The sequence below is a fragment of the Sinohyriopsis cumingii genome, chromosome 7 (assembly GCF_028554795.1).
Source record: "Sinohyriopsis cumingii isolate HCF-2022 chromosome 7, ASM2855479v2, whole genome shotgun sequence".
Lineage (NCBI taxonomy): Eukaryota > Metazoa > Mollusca > Bivalvia > Unionida > Unionidae > Sinohyriopsis > Sinohyriopsis cumingii.
In genome coordinates, this window is record NC_142967.1 from 52282700 (window position 1) to 52300823 (window position 18124).

General features: G+C 32.9%; 1 long non-coding RNA gene across 2 annotated transcripts; it reads left to right on the forward strand.

Moving 5' to 3' along the window:
• The first annotated feature begins 12514 nt into the window (after positions 1-12514).
• Positions 12515-17506, forward strand: LOC149795251 (uncharacterized). 2 transcript variants are annotated; one of them, XR_016422099.1, is made up of 4 exons: positions 12515-12593; positions 14691-14823; positions 16715-16766; positions 17358-17506. It is a non-coding gene; the product is annotated as an uncharacterized LOC149795251 (long non-coding RNA). The 2 variants fall into 2 exon arrangements; XR_016422098.1 differs by having other exon boundaries at positions 16715-16762.
• Positions 17507-18124: the final 618 nt, after the last annotated feature.

An 18124-nucleotide genomic window follows, 5' to 3' on the forward strand; every position in this document is an offset into this window, starting at 1 on the left:
AAGATATATTTTAAACACTTTAATTTATCAAAATAAATTATAAACTCCTGATTGCTCCATCACTTCCGCAAACATGTACAGAGGCAGGCTTAATAGTGTTGGGATCCCGAATTCTCCTTCTGGTTGAGTTCACGTCGTACTTCTATTGAAATGTATATTACATTAATTGGTCAGGTCCGTTGAACACTTGACTTACTCCTTTAACCCAGGTTTGACCATAACTGGTAAATCACTGGCAAAAATATTCGTGTTTTTATTTATTTACTTATTACTTACAATTGTATTGCATTTCATGGGCAACTAGATGAACGTCATTACATATGCGTCACCACCGTAACATGTACAACTCCGCTTAGTATAAAGTAAGTCGAAATGAGTACCATACCAGTCATATCCCGCTCTATGCCATAAACTCTCACGGTATATCGGCAGTTTCACAGGTTTACTATGTGAGTGTAATGTGTTTCAGAATTGTTTTTATTTTGATTGTCAAAAATATTTATATACTCGTATTATTGTATATTTACGAGAAATTGATCGCCTGCAGTAATTAAGTGTCAGAAATTAACAAAGCTGTCTTACCTAGCTATGGATAATGATTAAGTAAATTGCAGATAAATGAAATAGGAACCATTTCGGTCATTAATGTATGCGCAGATTATGTAATATAGTATTCATCGTCCCTGTTAAATTTTACGTCGATGATGAAGCTGTGAAAAGATATAGCAGGCTTAGTCAAGATCTGTATGTGCACAGTATCTTTCATTTACAAATTATATATATATATATATATATATATATATATATATATATATATATATATATATATATATATATATATATATATATATATATATATATAGTTACGGCTGTATGGTCTTTAAATAAGTAAAAGAAAAGAGCGAAACCAGCAAGTTTTGTAAGAATCCCTGTGATCAATGCATCCTGAATGACTTGTATCAGGAGCAAAGGTAATCCCATCTAAAGCTGGACCAAGAAATGGGTCAGCTAAAGGAATACTTTCCTAATCAACACTGTTTGCGAATATGTACAATTTGTAATAATAGAGTCAAATGCTGTGTGTGCCATTTCAAATGTCAGCATTTTTTTCTCTCCGAAATTAGGAAAATATTTATCTACTTCTTTTTCTCTAAAAGGGGATACTAACCTAATATTTCTAGTAACACCAAAATACTGAACTTGTGTGTCAAGGTGGTGGGTGGGGTGTTTTCCACGTGCCAGCTCTAATTCTTGTAATCTTAAAGTCACCATTTACACAATTCCTTGCCTCTTTGATTTCCCCATGTACTTGCATCAGTTTTGTTTTGCCTCAAGCTGTATATTTCTCTCCTCAGCTCTAAGGTTCACCGTACAATATGTCCCATAACCTTGTTCCGAAGGACAAAACACAAAGTCTCTAGAACAATTAAAGCTGAGATTGTCTGGCAAGCTGAAGCAATTCATTTTTAAAGGACTCTAACCTTTCCTGGACAGGAGTTCCAAAAAAAAGTTCTCCACTTTATATGAAATTGTGAAAGCTTGCTGGTTTCACTGTTGATTTCTCAAATATGTAAAATAATACATGGGAAAGAAAGCGAATTTCAATTTCAAAAGCAAAGTTTTCTGAAATATTTTAAATAATTCGTATCCTTTGGACGAGCCCTCAGTTTTCTGTTACGACTCATAGTCTTAAACTAAATTAAAGAAGAGACCAAAAACCAACAAGCTTTTTAAAAAAATTCAACAATTAATTTATTTCCCCAGAATAATAAGTGAAAACTTAAAAAGAACTTACAGTAATGTGAAAAATTAAATCCCAAATCGTCATAAAAGTTCTATCACAAGTCTTCATGTATAAAGTTCCAACTAAATTCCAGTGGTTTTCCAAATATGTTCCAATATTGAATATGTTGATGTACATGTAATCTCCAACGTCGTAATGTGTCAGTGGCCTGAAGTGTGATGATTTGCTTAGAGTCTTTTGAAATATCACAATAACATAGTCCCAAATAGTCTTGTCTGCATTCTCTATAATTCCAAAATAATGTTCCAGTCGAAGAATATTACTGATGAACATTTGTATTTCCGGTGAATAATAGTTTGAATAAATAATTACACCCCAAATTAAAAACTGAGTACAACAACAAGACTGATTCTACTTCAAGATTTTAAGGCAAGAATATTTTTTTAGATGAACAAGATTATAAACCTCACTACTTGATAAAGGTCATAATTACCATTTTCTGAAAATACTGCATACTTCAGTCCTAGAGGTTTTTATGTCAGAATCAAGACTGTGTCTTTTAATTCAAATTCAGGTAAACATGTTTACATTAATAACATTAATAATGATCTGAATATTTAATACACATCATTGAGAAAAGTTTAGCTACATATTTTGTTGTTTACAAAATAAATGTCGCTGGTCATGTGCACAGTGAACCTGATTTTGGACAAGGTCAAGTACAAAATACATATGTGTGTAACATATAATCATTAAGAAAAGCCAACAAATAATACAAATTAAATATTCATAAAAGTATATATGGGTTTATGATATAGGATCTGTGTGCTTTGACTGAATATGTTCACAGGCGTATAGCTATATTTTCTCAAAAAAATCAAACCAAGTATATCATGAATCATAATAAGAAATATTCAACTTTTGTTTTATGATGCCCTGACGTAACTATTATACAAATGTGTATTACATTTATATTTGCTTTTCTTACATATATATCATAAATTTATTTGTTCGTTTTTCAATGTGCAGCTGGATTGCTTGCAATATAATTATTTTAGAAAAATAATGTGTTCGTAAACAATGGGAATGATTATGGCATATGAAGGGTTCCTTTTTCACCTACATATGCTATATAACGTATGTACCAGTCTATCTAGTTATGTATCAGTTTCTCTGTCTGTCCTCTTTTTCATCTGTCTATCTCCCTATCAATTCGTAGAGCGTCGGATTTGTAAAACATGGATTGCAGGCTTGATACCCGCCCTGCAAGCCTGCGCATGCAGCCTTGTATACATGACAGTCAGTATAAATGGTGGAGGAAGAACCCGGAGAAACCCCGATAAGAACAACATGCCCACGGGAAGTTACTGGCAAGCTTTCTCGCATACCCACATTGGCCGAGCGCGAGATTCGAACCCACGCGGACATACGTGAGCTTGACGATGTAATGTAGAATTCAGACAACATTGTAAGTTACAGAACTTCATTCCTCGTTTCTAGTGGCGACAGATGTTTGGAGACCGCAAGTGTATCAATAAAGATATATCTTACACGTGACTACTGTTATGATATGTCTTACTTTGAGAATCAAAGTAAACTAAATTTTGCGTAATAAACAGTTAATTAACAAGAAGTATAAAGACCGATCCTTTCATGGGTGGGGGGGGGGAGTGGCGGGGGGCGCGGAGGAACGGTGATATTTGTTTGTACTGCAAGATAATTTTTTTTTTCATCTAATATAATGGATACAACTTGTTTGTTTGGTGCTTATAAATCAGAGCAATAATATTATGTTCAAGGTAGCCGAGAGCCGAGAATGTTAAAACCTGGCCTGCCCCTATCCGAAAATGAAATGTTCGGTCTCTTAACATATCACTTTTAAATATGAACCTTTCGATGCCATTTTATACATTTGTAACCATAATGAAATGTTCCGTCTCTTTATCATATCACTTTTAAATATGAACCTTTCAACGTCATTTTACAAATTCGTACAAAAAACGGCAATTGTTCCAAATAAACGTCTAACAGTACATTGTAAATATTGATACACAGTATCTACACAATCCCAGCGGCCCTGAGTTATGTGAAGGAACCATACAATGCACTTAGAAAATAACTGTCACCAGATTGTAGTGGATTTCAAATAGGCTTTCTTACTATCCCAATAAATATTTATTAACATTTTGCTATTATTAAATTTGACCCGTTAGGTTCTGCTTGGTCCAAGGGTATAACGGTCTCAGTGTGAAAAGGACTTGCAGTGAAGTAGAAAAACAGTTCGATTCACGAATAGCTAATACATCTATACGTTCATACTCAATGCATGCATGGTCAAAAAGTGCAAACAGTAAAAACAGACGGGTAACATTACCTGTATACGGTGGTGCTCCTCTTTAGTTACAAAATGTATCCATAGCCCAAGGAATAGGAAGTTTTCATTTTTAACACCCATAAAAATGAAACGTTTTTACTCATAATACTTCCTCTTAATTTGACATAATTTAATTTTGCTATACAAGTAAAGGATGCGTTTCCGGTAGGAGGAAACATTCGTTTTATTCTGTTATGTACAGTAAACCCTTACAACCTAAAACAACTTGACTATTTTAATAATGCTCAGAAAATTGGAAAGGTACATGCTTGTATGCTTTTCATAACACAGCTTAATATATAAGTGAAGGAGCTGCGTATAACTGAAAATGCTTTGTATACTTTACTGTGGTCTCCATTATAATCAATACCAACTGCAGTTTTTTTGCAGAAGTGATCTTGCTGGTGACTTTCTTATATTATCTGAATGTGTTTGTTTGAGAAGTGTGATTATTTAATTTGGAGTAACAAGGTTAAGAATGTAAAATCTCCTTTTTAGTTTTCTTCCTCTCGAAGTGTTTGGACGTTAAAAAGTCATTTTGTTTAAATCTAACTTTTCAGTTTCTCTCGATACTTCAAATATGTCTGGTCGCTGCAAGAGTCTATTGTTAATCTATTTCCACAAAATCTCTCTACTCTTGCAAACTTTTGAGAAAGTACCCTTTACAAGGTGAACACTCTATTGCATATTATTTTATATTGATGTTTACAATACATTATTTAACAGCAATATGCGTTTATAATTTACTCCCCATAGTCATTCACACAGGATGATGATACGTGTACAGAGTTTATTCGGTTAGTAGAACACTTTAACAGCACATGTTTACATTGAAAACTTTGTTTTGATCATGCGCATGTTTACATTGAAAAGTTTATTTGGATCATGCAAAAGGTCTACAGACGCATATGACCCTGTTAGACCGTATGCCTGGGGAGCTTAATGTGTTCGGGTCATTAGTTCATTTTCGGGTTTGGTTTAGCTTTGCAGCTTTTATGTCATTTCTTAGCACATTTACAGGGAATAATTGTGGTCAATATACTTAGTGGAGGAAGTCTAGGAAACTACAAAATACAAACACCGCTGATATTGCTGCCAATTCCCGTAACTCAAAGCACGGAACAACAACCCCCCCCCCCCCCAGACCAGTATTCTGCAAAGTTAACAAGACAAAAATAAGTATTGATCCGGGTCAAATAAAAGTCCTATTTCCAAGAGTTTTAGTACGGTCTAGTTTGTACACGTGATTCCGTGCCACGTCACAAAAAGTATGACTTATCAATGCTGTAATAGATAAATAATAGGAGGCCAAACAATATATCTAAACCTTAGAACGTTTACAGCTGTCTCGAATGAGAAGCAACTATCCCGCACCGGTGGTTATCAAGACAAAGCTTATCTTTGAAACATGATTCTGTGAAGTTTAATGCACCGTAATAAGCCTAAAAATTTACAAATGTTGACAAAATGCAAAACCTTTGGTAGATTACCAGAATAATAGTTTTGTTTTAGCCTTTTTCAGTGATATCTCAAAGTGCAAAGCTCTGCTTACTCTTTGATCGTATTGCACCCCATCACATGTTGTAGCACTGATTGTTTTCATGAAGTTGCTGTTTTCACATATGACTCTGGCACGACTATTCTACTCTGCAGTGCAAAACATGATCTACCGGAATTTAATAAATGTTGATGAAGCACAGGTAAACCAAGATAATTTTATTTTGGACTTGAATATATCTAACAACTTATGTTGATCTGAAAAACTATGGAGGCAGCATCTTTTATCTTGGCATGAAATGCGTCTTTAAATACTATTTGACTCGGCACATTAAAACTAACAAGAGGTCTAATCCAAGCATTAATATTTCTTCTTCATCCAATCCAGTTCTTTTCGTATTATCTATCTTCTCTTTTCATTTATCCAATCCAATTGTAAGTATATAAAAATGTTTATAACCATTCCAGGGCATACTCCAGCATTAAATGACTATATAGTTTTCTCAATGGCAGTACATACTCCAGTTTTGAATATATACGTCGCATTCTTTTGCTTAAGTCGTCCATGTTGCCATGTGTTATGTATATTTAATTTGCTTTGTTTGTTAGTTAGTTTTATTTTATTTTATTTCATTACATGCTATTGTAATGTAAGACTGTATGTTGGAATTGACCTTGTCCAAAATTGAGTTCATTTCTGCTTGACCCAAATCGACATTGTACTTTTATTCATTGTAAATAACTAATACACAGCTAAATTATTCTTTATATGCATGGGTTTAAAATCATCATTATTGTTATAAATAGAAGTAAATATGTTTATTTGGGTCTAGGTTTTGGAATTTCCTAAGTGAATTATACATGAACAAGGTAATTGTTTTGTAAACATCAGGATCATTTTAGATGTTTTTCCCATTATGTAATGTTTTTTATATATAGGAAAATGCTAATTGTGACCTGATGTAAAGTAGAGAACTATATAAATACAGTGTAACTGAGAGGATTTTATCAGCTGCTTTAAGATCTAGCACCTTGAAATTGTATTATATGATGTGTCCAGTATTTGGGCTAGAAATTTCATTTCTTCAAATTATTGAATTCAAGTGATTATTTTCTCTGGAATTACAAAAGTACTCTGACAAATTCTTGGATAAAGACAATCACTGGAATTTATAGTGTATTCACACTTGGAATTATATTTCAAAAGGACTGTTGGAACATTAACACTATAGGAGCTAAAATAGACGCATCATCGCCTTCAGGTTTTGGATTTATTTGGGACTTCTACTGAATTTTATTAAGGACTTAAAATTACTAGGACATTTTTCTGTAATTCTTGGACTATATTGGGATATAATTCGGAATGCCGTAAGTCCTTTTTTATTTTTACTTTGTATTCTCGGGAAATAAATTTTTAAATTAAATTTTACAAAGCCTGTTGTATTTCACTCTTTACTGTTACTTATTTTAAGAGCATATACTCGTAACAGAAAATTGTAGGCTCGTCTGGGATACGAATTTAGTTTTTGAAACTTTGATTCACCATGCTTTTCTAAATCCCGGATATTATAAAAATGCAAAAAGAGAGTGAAGAGAGAGAGAAAGACAATGACAGAAAGAAAACGAGAAAATGCAAATGCAAAGAGAAAAGGAAAATAGGGAATTTCAAATTAGATTAAAAGAATTAGAGCTGGTAAGTGAAAAACACTCCTCCACTTTTGATGTTTTAAGAAATATCAAGTTAATATCCCATTTTCTAGAAACAGAAGTAGATCAATATTTTGTTCATTTTGAGAAAATTACTAAAAACCTTAAATGGCCAAGAGAGTACTGGATTCTATTATTACAATGTGTACCTAATGTCAAAGCCCGTGATATTTACATTTCATTGTCACTACAGCAGAGTGCTGATTATGACGTGATTATGGAATGTATCTTAAAGGGTTGTGAGTTAGTGCCTGAGGCTTATCGGCAATAGTTCAGGAACTATAAAAAAGTAGCTGACCAACCTATGTCGAATTTGCATGGGAAAAAGCACGACAGTTTGATAGGTGGTACTCTTCTAAAAAGGTTAATAAAGATTACAAAATCTCAGACAAGTCATATTAGTTTAAGAGTTATAGAAGTGCGTCCATAGTGACGTTAAGACTTATCTTGATGAGTATCTAATCAAAACCTTAGAAAATGCTGCTCGTACTGCTGACGAGTATTCCTTAGCTCATACAGTTTCTTTTGTCACTAAGTCTTCCACTCAGCAGTCATCTGGTTAAACATTATCTCAGCCTAATACGAGCCCTTTCATATCTCAGTCTGGCACAACTTTTAGAAATCAAGATTCTGATATGATTGATCAGAAGTCCATATCTCTTCCTACGTGTACCTATTGCAAGAAGAAAGGACACGATATTTCTGATTGCTACATAATGAAAAATAAGCAGCATAACCAAGACAGACCTATTCCAAATGCTCTTATTTCTAGGAGGTAAAGGTCACGGTCTTGTATTGAAAGCAATACATTTGTTGGGTCTAATAAACCCCAGTCTGATTTTAGTATGAAGTATTATGAACCATTCATGTTGAAGGGTTCTATATCACTCATAAATGATTCGGCCAGTTCTATCCTTATTAAAATTTTAACGGACACAAGAGATTTTTGTTATCAGGTACTTTGCCTTTTTCTGATAAGTCTTGTTCAAATGAGAGTGTTCTTATTTAGGGATTAGAATGTGTTAATGTTCCTCTCCACTGTGTAAAGTTGTCATCAGACTCTGTCTCAGGGCCTGTGACAGTCGGAACAGTGTAGTCTTCACCATTTAAGGCAATCATTTATTCTTAGACAAAAACCTAGCTGGAGATAAGGTTGTGGTTGATTTGATCCAATTGTAACTAGCAATCATTGTTTGGATCAGAAAGTCGATCCTATTGAAAAAGAATTCCTCCACAAGCTGGATTTTATTTTTATTTGTAAAATCACTTTTGCTTTAAGGCTCTTAATTATATGTTCAAATGATAAAAGGTGATACATTTAGAGATATTACTTAACATGTTATAAGTTGAAAAGATTTTAATGGGAACTAATTATTTAATATTGGTGTCTTATAGGTTTTACGAGTCTAGGCTCTTACAATAAATGAGTGAATTAGGGTTACAACATTCTGCTTTCCGAACTATTCGCTTAAAAAATCATTTGAAAACGAGCGGAAATCAATAGAATCAATTACTGATCATCTCCAATTTGCTCAACGCTAAAACTATGTTTCAGACATACCGTTTAGATCTATTTATTTTCCATATTCATCGTTTCTAATTATAATTATTCTATTTATAGCACCGCATTGTAACTGCTTGTAATGATCATTTATACTGTAAGAAACGAAGTCCCTACGAAAATAATTTATAACATGTAGAGACTCAGGCAGACATAAACTATAGCCATTTGAGTCATCTTTGGTGTTACTGATTTGATACCATAACGTAAAGCTATTTTTGTTTGAGTGTGGGTGGGTGGGTCCAAAGCCAGCAAACTTTATCTGATACAACAAGTACATGCATGAAGATGAAGTTAGGATATTGTATAATTCTTATTTATAGTATAGCATTGAGAATTTTAGCACTGCGTTTTCGATCATTCAATATGAATACTTTATTTAGTGTCATTATTAGCAGTAATTCCATTTCTGTCTTGCTTCGTGAACATTTCAAGTCTGAAGAAACCATCAGGGAATACAACGGTCCCTGTTTCATCTTTGTCATTGATGTAACAAAATATTTGTCTGTTTTAGTTAATTTAAAGTATTGGAAATCAAAAACACTGTGATCTGTAAGGAAACAAATAGGTTAGTATTCCTCTTACGAAATTAGATTCGTAAATAGATTTATTTCTCAGATAACCATAGTATTGCAATATAGATTTCTATACGTCTTGCAGCAATCTAAATAATCGACAACTGAAACTTGTCACTTCAACTTATATTCTGTTTTGTATAATCTTATCATAAACTCTTACTCCTTTTCTTCGTTCCTTCCACTGAAAGATATTTTTCAGCTCTCTAGTGTTTTGGCTCTGGGCGTTCTTAATTTATTCATGACTGCAGTCTTAATATCTTTGTATATGTTATACTCGCTAACTATTAAATTACTCGTGACTGATATAACTATCACTTATTTCCCAGCTCACTATATCATCAATGCTGTTTAACTCCCTGATAACAAAGCTCACTGTTTCATAGTATTTTAAACATTTGTTATATGGCAACGTTTGATTAATTTTTTTTTAGCAGCAAATCCCCGTAGAGTTGCTCCAAAGTCAAACCCAAACCAAAAGGATAATGAACCATATCTCTCTTACTGTTACTCCTCAACTTGCAACAATTCCAGCGGAAATAATCGCCATGTTAATCTCTACCAAATTCAAAATCTTATTTGCTGCGTTGTATTTCTTTCTGACGCCTCTAAAATATTCGGTCTTATTATCCAAATTATTATTGCTTTTGATATTTTGCAGCCTTAAAGTAATAACGTTTCCTGTGTATAATACAAAGGATGTGCACTTGCTGTTTTCTTGTCATTCTATATGCAGAAAAGAGGCTAAACTTGGGACTAATAACCGATATACAAAATTTCACCTTTGGCTCTGTGACACGTTTGATTTTAGCACTTTCATTTGTTGGCTTTCTAACATAGAAATTTAATTATGCTTAGGTCCACTAGTTCTAATTTGATTAGCTTATTATTTGCCTGGTAGAATATCATGTACTTGTAGATAGTTAATTTCAATCGTACTAAATTAAATGGGAAATATTAGCTTTATGCCTTCATCGAATTCCCTAATTATTTGTGAAAATTTGTTGGTATGTTAAATATCTGTTCAAAAGCCAACATTAAGACCTGAGTTTAGTGCTGCATGGCAAATAGTATTTAATAATTCTCAGTTACAACTTATCACCTAATTTCAGTGTATTCAAGTATTTGGATTTGATTATTCGTTTGTTACAGTAATTCAATACTTGCTTTTAAACAGGTGTCGGAACAGAGTCAACTTCGTTGAACACGAAGAAAACGACTGTTTGAACTTATTTTAGTTTGGCTTTTAAACTACTTTCAGGCAAAAGTTGATTTCTCTTCTTCCTGTCATAACCTCTCTGAAATGGCGTTGTAACATTTCTTTGAACATTCATGACTTTGTGTACCTAATATAACTCAATAAGGACAGTTTGACTTGTGAGAAGACTTTGTTATGGCTTGTTTTCATAAGTGTGTTACACTGGTTATCTTCAATTTATTTCTAACACATTTTCATGCCTCATTTAAGTTCTTAACTAGATCACATTCACTCACATGTTTCTCGTTTTCTTGTTGGTTTGTTTTGTTTCTTTTCCTCTTCTAACTGTTCGCATAATTTATCTCCAGCTTTTTTCTCTCTCCGTTTCATATATTCCTTTTTGTCTTCCCCAGTTTCCTTTCCTATCTTAAGACCTTCTCCCACATAATTTTAGTGCTCTTTTAATTTACGATCTTGGCCAAATGATATATATTTTTTATCGCTGTTACCCGCATCGCTTATCCACAGTCATTTTTGCACTTTTATGACCACTCTCTACATCCTTTGTACTTTTTCCACGTTTCTCCACACCTTCCATGCACTTCTCTCATTTGCAGCTGTCGCATATTACAGTTTATATTTGTAGGTTTATAGAAGCCGATGTTGCAGAAATTGGTAATAGATGTAATATTGAATTATTATTACGAATAGGTATAATAACAAAACACTTTCGTCCTACTGGAAAACTTTGTTTTTAAGAGACTTTGCTCTCGTTATAAAGTAGCTTTACTGGTCGAAAGAAACTGGCTGGGTGTTAACACTGGATTCACTTTACTTTTTCGCGTCGTGCTGTGTTATGTTGAGTGAAAACTAATCGAAGGGGGCATTTGTTGTCTTTCGTGGTTTAATGCCGGCAGGGGTGAAATTCGTGGGGAACTGCTATACCCTTTCCATTTACACCTCAACCAAAATTGTAGTTAGCGCAGTTGAAATTTTCATCTTATTCTGTTGTTTTAAAATGAGTACGGTATAAATGTATTGAAATATTAATTTCCAATCATTTCTTAACGCCAGTTTTAATGAAAAAATGAATTGTTTGCAATAACTTTAAAACTGAACTTTATGCAACTTTTGTATCATGCCGTTTTTTGAAGAATTATATTTTTAATACTGTCTATACCAGTGTGGATAAAAAAAAAGTTTAGTACCAGATGCAGTTTTTCTTGCATCCTCCATTCTTTCCTTAGTATGTGCACTTTCTAATTTATCCTCCTTGGCAATTACCAATCGCTCTTGTACCCTATCTGTACGAAATCTAACACAGTCAAATTTTATTTTAGTCCAACACTTCACCCTCAGTAATTAAAACGGAAACAAATCTGAGTTGGACCCATCCCTTTTCGCCCCACACACTTTAAAACGTGTATCATACGTGTCCATATTTTCGTCCATCGAAAAACAAAACGTTTACTTATGTGCAGATGATTGCACTAAAACTAGATCATTTTAAGAAATAGTAAACTAAAGGATGGCATATTAGGCTAAAATGTTATGTCAATAAACGTTTTAAAACGTCTTAAGGCCCAAAACAGAAGCAAAAACGTAAAATGCTTTTAAATATGGAACTAGTGAACCAACAGCAAACTACGATGAAACAATTTGTCAGACCATATGTATATACAAGAAGCATTTAAAAATAATTTAATGACAAAAATCAGAACTATATAGGCTCTTAGTCAAGTAATAAAATATTTCTTTTTCATTTCCTGAAAGGTGTGTTCCGATTGGACAGGCGTGGCAAGAAAGCTCTAACTTCCGCATTTGGTAGCCACAAACTTCCTTTATATAAACGAGATGTGTTCTCGCTGTGCGGTATCTGCAAAAAGGAAGATTCTCACTGAGATCCAGGATTACCTGGGAAAAGGAAGATGATCAAGGTAACCAATTCAATACTTTATTTGTTTTAATTACCAATTTTGTCACGCACTTATAAAAGTATAAGAGAACACGTGCATTTTGTGCGAACTCTCTACTTCGTTATTGTTTATACTATTAGTTGCCAATATTGTCAAGAAAATTGGAAATCGAAACAAAAAATAATTCGTGTTAAATTCCATGAGGAATGAATATTTTTGAAGGTCATTTTGTAGCCTTTTTAGACATCGCTGTTAATTTTGTTTAACTTAATGTGTTGTAAGGTGATCACGCCAAAAATAACCCATTTTTACTTATCAAGGATGAAATACAAATTGCAATATAGTAATAATTTAGTTCTTTCAAATGATAGTTTAGGCTCCCATTTAATGCACTCATTATCTATTAACACAATATTTCGCTATGTTCTACTTGACATTTCCTGCTCTTAGTTGACTTTCATAATTTATAATGCAAGAGTTTAATAAAGATATATGTTTGCTGTTAAAATTTCTGAACCCTATCAAAAGAGACGTATTATTTTTAATAATTTTAGCTTGAAGTACACATAACCCTGTGGAGTCAGTTTAATGGTTTCGTTCTAGAACAATTTGGATTAGCAAAGACAACCTCGCAAGTTTTAGAATTGAAGACAGGAAAAATAATTAAAGCAATTGAAAACACATCTGTATCTTAGTTACCTTCTATAATATAAAAAAATCAGTATGCATGGTCTTTTAGTCAACTTCTTTCAGATTACCATCTCCTCCCCCTGTACATCTTAACGGCAATGCTCTTACGTATGTCAAAAGTTATACGTATTTGGGTCATATTTTGGAATCCAATCGGTCAGATAATGAAGATATGAAGAGACATTACCGATTTTTGTGTACTCGAACAAACATGCTTCTACGTAAATTTAAGAATTGTTCATTGAATATCAAAATTAGATTATTCAAATCTTACTGATGCACTTTGTATTGTGCTCCTCTGTGGACAAACTTTAGTGACTGTGAGAAAAGAAAACTAGTTATTGGTTATAATAATAATAGTCTTCGTTTTCTATTAGGTCTTTCTGGATGGAACAGTGCCTCCAACATGTTTGTAAATTATAATGTATTCAGTTTTGATGAGAAAGTATGTATTCTCGATGATGACAAGAATATCTAGTTGTAAGAACTGTTTATTGAAATCTCTTTGGAACTATGGCATTCATTTAAATTCTCATATTATTAGCAAATGGAACAAATTACTCTTTAAATGTGCCCCTTAATTTTATTCTTAACAGTGTAGGGCGCAGTTAATTTTTGTAGATGTATCTGTATTCTTGTATGTATGATATATATGTTCTTTTATGAATATTTACGATGTTTTTACTTTATATCTATATTTTAATTTTGATGTATAGTCTATGAAGTATGAAATAAAGAATTCTTATCTTATCTTAACTAATTTAAATTTTGATTCTTGGTCAGAAAATATTCTCATCATTCCATTTACAGATATATATATATATATATATATATATATATATATATATATATATATATAAACAACACTTAAATCGTTTCTTTAAAAATCTTAAACATTTTTATTCAAAAACTACTATAGGAACTAACCATTACAGTTACATAGAAAAGTTTAATCACGGTCTGGTAGAGCTCGAAAAATTGCAGACATGAAAGAAGCCACAAACTATTATGGTTTTCTCTTCCTGGTGCCCTGGAATCTTTTATGCATATTGAAATATTTTTTGAGCTAGACCGATTATGCTTGGGAATGATTTCGAGAATTTATCAATATAATATTGTCAGATTAAATATTATAAAAATCACTGATAAAGCAGACATTAATATTTTCGTCGACAGCAAGGAAGTAATTAATTAAATAAGTAAGTATTAACGCAAGTCTCAAAGAAGGAGCATATATATATATATATATATATATATATATATATATATATATATATATATATATATATATATATATATATATATATATATATGAGTAACTACCCATAACATTATTTGGATAGACATAAGATTTAAAACTATTAAGACAGATGAAAAATTGACAAAAACATGTAGACATTACTGTACGATCTTCGGTTCTATTTTTAGATGAAGCTGCTCTTTGTGATTTCGCTGGCCGTTTTGCTTTTCGGGACTACTTTTGCCGCAACGAGCAGTAGCAGCATAATTAGCTCGATACTTCCTCTGATAATCTTAATCTTCATCCTTCCTATATTCTTTGGTAAGTTAATGTATGCATACCATATTTAATGGTTCGATCAAAAAATGGATAATTACTGCGAATATTATTTCTTTAACAATTTATCGGTAACTTTATATTCTTTCATCATCAGTCTGGTTTTAGGTGGTATAACATCCGCTCATAAATATCATAATTGTGACTATTATTTAAGTATACATATTTGTGTGTCTTAAAAAAGGGAAAGGACTCCTAATTTGTTTTTATTTGGTTTATGATTCACGTGGTAAATAATGCATGTACAGAGTATTAACAATCATATCCGACTTGTTTTATAAAAATAGATTCCTGAGTACTCAAGACATATTTGGAACGCTAATGCTTTGACCGCAGATCCTTCCAACATGTTCTTTGATACCCGGCCAAAATCAGCAAGGCAATTTCATAGGCCGGTAACTAGTAAAATCTCTGTCTCCCGATTAGTTGACTGTGTTATGGAATAAGGAGCAATGAACCAGACTAATGGGAGCGATGCGTCATAATGTAACATGCACGACGATTCCGTCCTTTAAGTAAGTTAGTCAAGTACGGTCTCATAGGGTCGGGAAGTGCGGTGCACTTGTCATCAAAACCCCTCCTGCTCAAGCTGACCTTTGCGTACAATATAATCGTGTAAAATCCGTTTGCAGTTTTTTAATTGGTCACAGAACTTAGTTTTATTCAAATTTTTCATATCAAGACACTGGCTTTTAAAGTTATTCTTGGTCATACTTCTGCGTAATGTTTCAATAATTTTTAATGAGTTTTAACCATTTTATCCCATAAATCAAGATTTTAAATAATCTATCTAGACGATTTAGCACAGGTGTTACATAGTGAATTTACAAGCACTATGACAGGGAGCGAGTAGCTACTAGGCATGTTAACATGTCTTGAAGGGCATATGATAGTAGCACTCTGCTCCATAATCTGACAATTTACTATCCAATTTTGGACATTATCCTTACGTCGAGGAAAACATAATTATGATACGATTATAACAAAATAGTTCAAAACACCTGGTTCCTTTAATTTGTTTGTTGTGATGGCTTGCCAAAGTAATTGAAATATGTCTCGGTTGTAATTTTTACAACGTAAAATTCGTCGAAAACGTGTTAACAGAAGTTTTTACAAAACTAAAAAAAATTGTTATCAAATCTTGGTATCAGAGATGTGTAGTTTTTGGACGTTGTCCAGATGTTCAGTTTCAGAGACATGTCAATCTTGAATGTAGTCGAAAAAATCCATAATGCCTAAATAAAAGCCACATATTTTGAAAATGCCAGAATTTATGACGTTTGAGGACAGTAGTTGTGGTCATATCCACTCAAGCATTTCAGCCACAGAAAGCACATAATTATTAGTATTAGACCCCTGTAATCCCTATTATTGGCTGATCTTACATATGGACAGTCAGATGTGCAAGATACATATGAAAAAAAATTTCAACTTGAAATTGTAAAAATGGTAAATGTACAGTCCGAATATATCCTTAAAATTCAACTCGATCAATTATATATATATATATATATATATATATATATATATATATATATATATATATATATATATATATATATATATATATATATATACACGGTCAGTCTTTGTATATCAAACTAAATTTTATGATCCCAATATTTTAATACAAAAGTTTTTATCCAAACCAATCACGATCTGGATCTACCAGATTATTCAGGGCCGATCTGACCATAAAGGGTGCCGAGTTTTAAAGGACGGTTAATTAGACGGAGGTGAATTTTTTTCGGAGTCGGGTGGGTTGGTGAATCGCCAAAGTCATAGTTTACCCAGGGCGCGAAAACATTGATCCGACCCTGCCTATATCTATCTATCTATCTATCTATCTATCTACCTATCGTTTTGCTCTTTACAGGTGCAGTGGGAGGCGTTGCAGGTGGCATTGGAAAGTAGGATACTTTCAGTAAGTAAGTGTGTGTGTATATATATATATATATATATATATATATATATATATATATATATATATATATATATATATATATATATATATATATATATACAACAGTATGTATGTATATATGTATGTATGTATGTATGTGCGAATGCATAAATGAATATATGTGAATATATGTGTTGGATATCTTTGTCTTCATGTTAATATGTTGGCAATTATGTAGATGGGTAGGAGGGGATGGCTATATATATAGTAATAGAGGGATCAAGTAAAATGGCATTTATGTTACTATGCACTACATGTATATGTCTTCTTGCATATAGGCACAAGAGAACAGATTAGTGAGAAATTGCAAACATTGGTACGAATGTCGAAACTGTATTGAATAAAAGCACAATTAATTCAAACGGTTTATTTTATTGGCTGAGAAACATGTATATAACTTATGATAATATACACTGAAAATGTAACGCTTGGATTTGAGAAATTTAATTTATGACTAAGAGACAAGCTTGAAAAGCATATCGTCTTAAGTCCTCCAAACGCACCTTTGTACAGGTGTGTTTTAATAAAATATATTATTTATTATTTCTGTTTGCAGTACGGGCCTTGTCAAGACTTCTCGTTGAATGCGCAATAACTAAACGAGAAAAAGACTTGCAGAACAGATCTGAAAATAAATGGTGCTTTTTAAGATCAATATATTACTATTTGCCCATAACAAATGAAATAAATATTTTCGTTCACTTCTTCGTGAGTTCTTCGTTTGTGTTACTTTTGGGGGATTTGTTATTTATTCGCACGCGCGCGCGCGTGTGTGTGGGTGTACTGTCTAAAGATTTGCAAAATTCTGTTACTGTGTTTGTGCCATTCCTCTAGAATCCACTTATATTTCCCTCAAAACCTGATCCAAAGGTTCTAAATATAGTTTGAAGTGTGGTTATTTCCAATTACCTTTATCACTTTATTTACTTGTTTAAAACACAGTTTCATCAAAGATCACCACATTTTGTTTTATAGACGTTCTAATTCGGAATTTGGAGGTTCATTTCATACCCGATTAGTAATCACTTTCCCCCAACTCCTCACTAACAGCCCCCCACCCCACCCCACAATAAAAGGAAAACACTAGTGGTTCGACGCTAGCGATGGAAATGATACCCGCTCAAGCTATGAATGCATTGAAAGGCCTAGGTTTTTCTGTAGCATCAGGATGGAGCTTGAGAGCTCAGGATAAAATTACAACCTTACTTCTTATATGGGGAAAACCTAGAAGAAGATACAATGGCGTAAACAACATACGAAATAGTAGAACGACTGTGCCGCAACCTAGAGAGCTGACAGCAAAACAACTTCGAGCAAACCGTC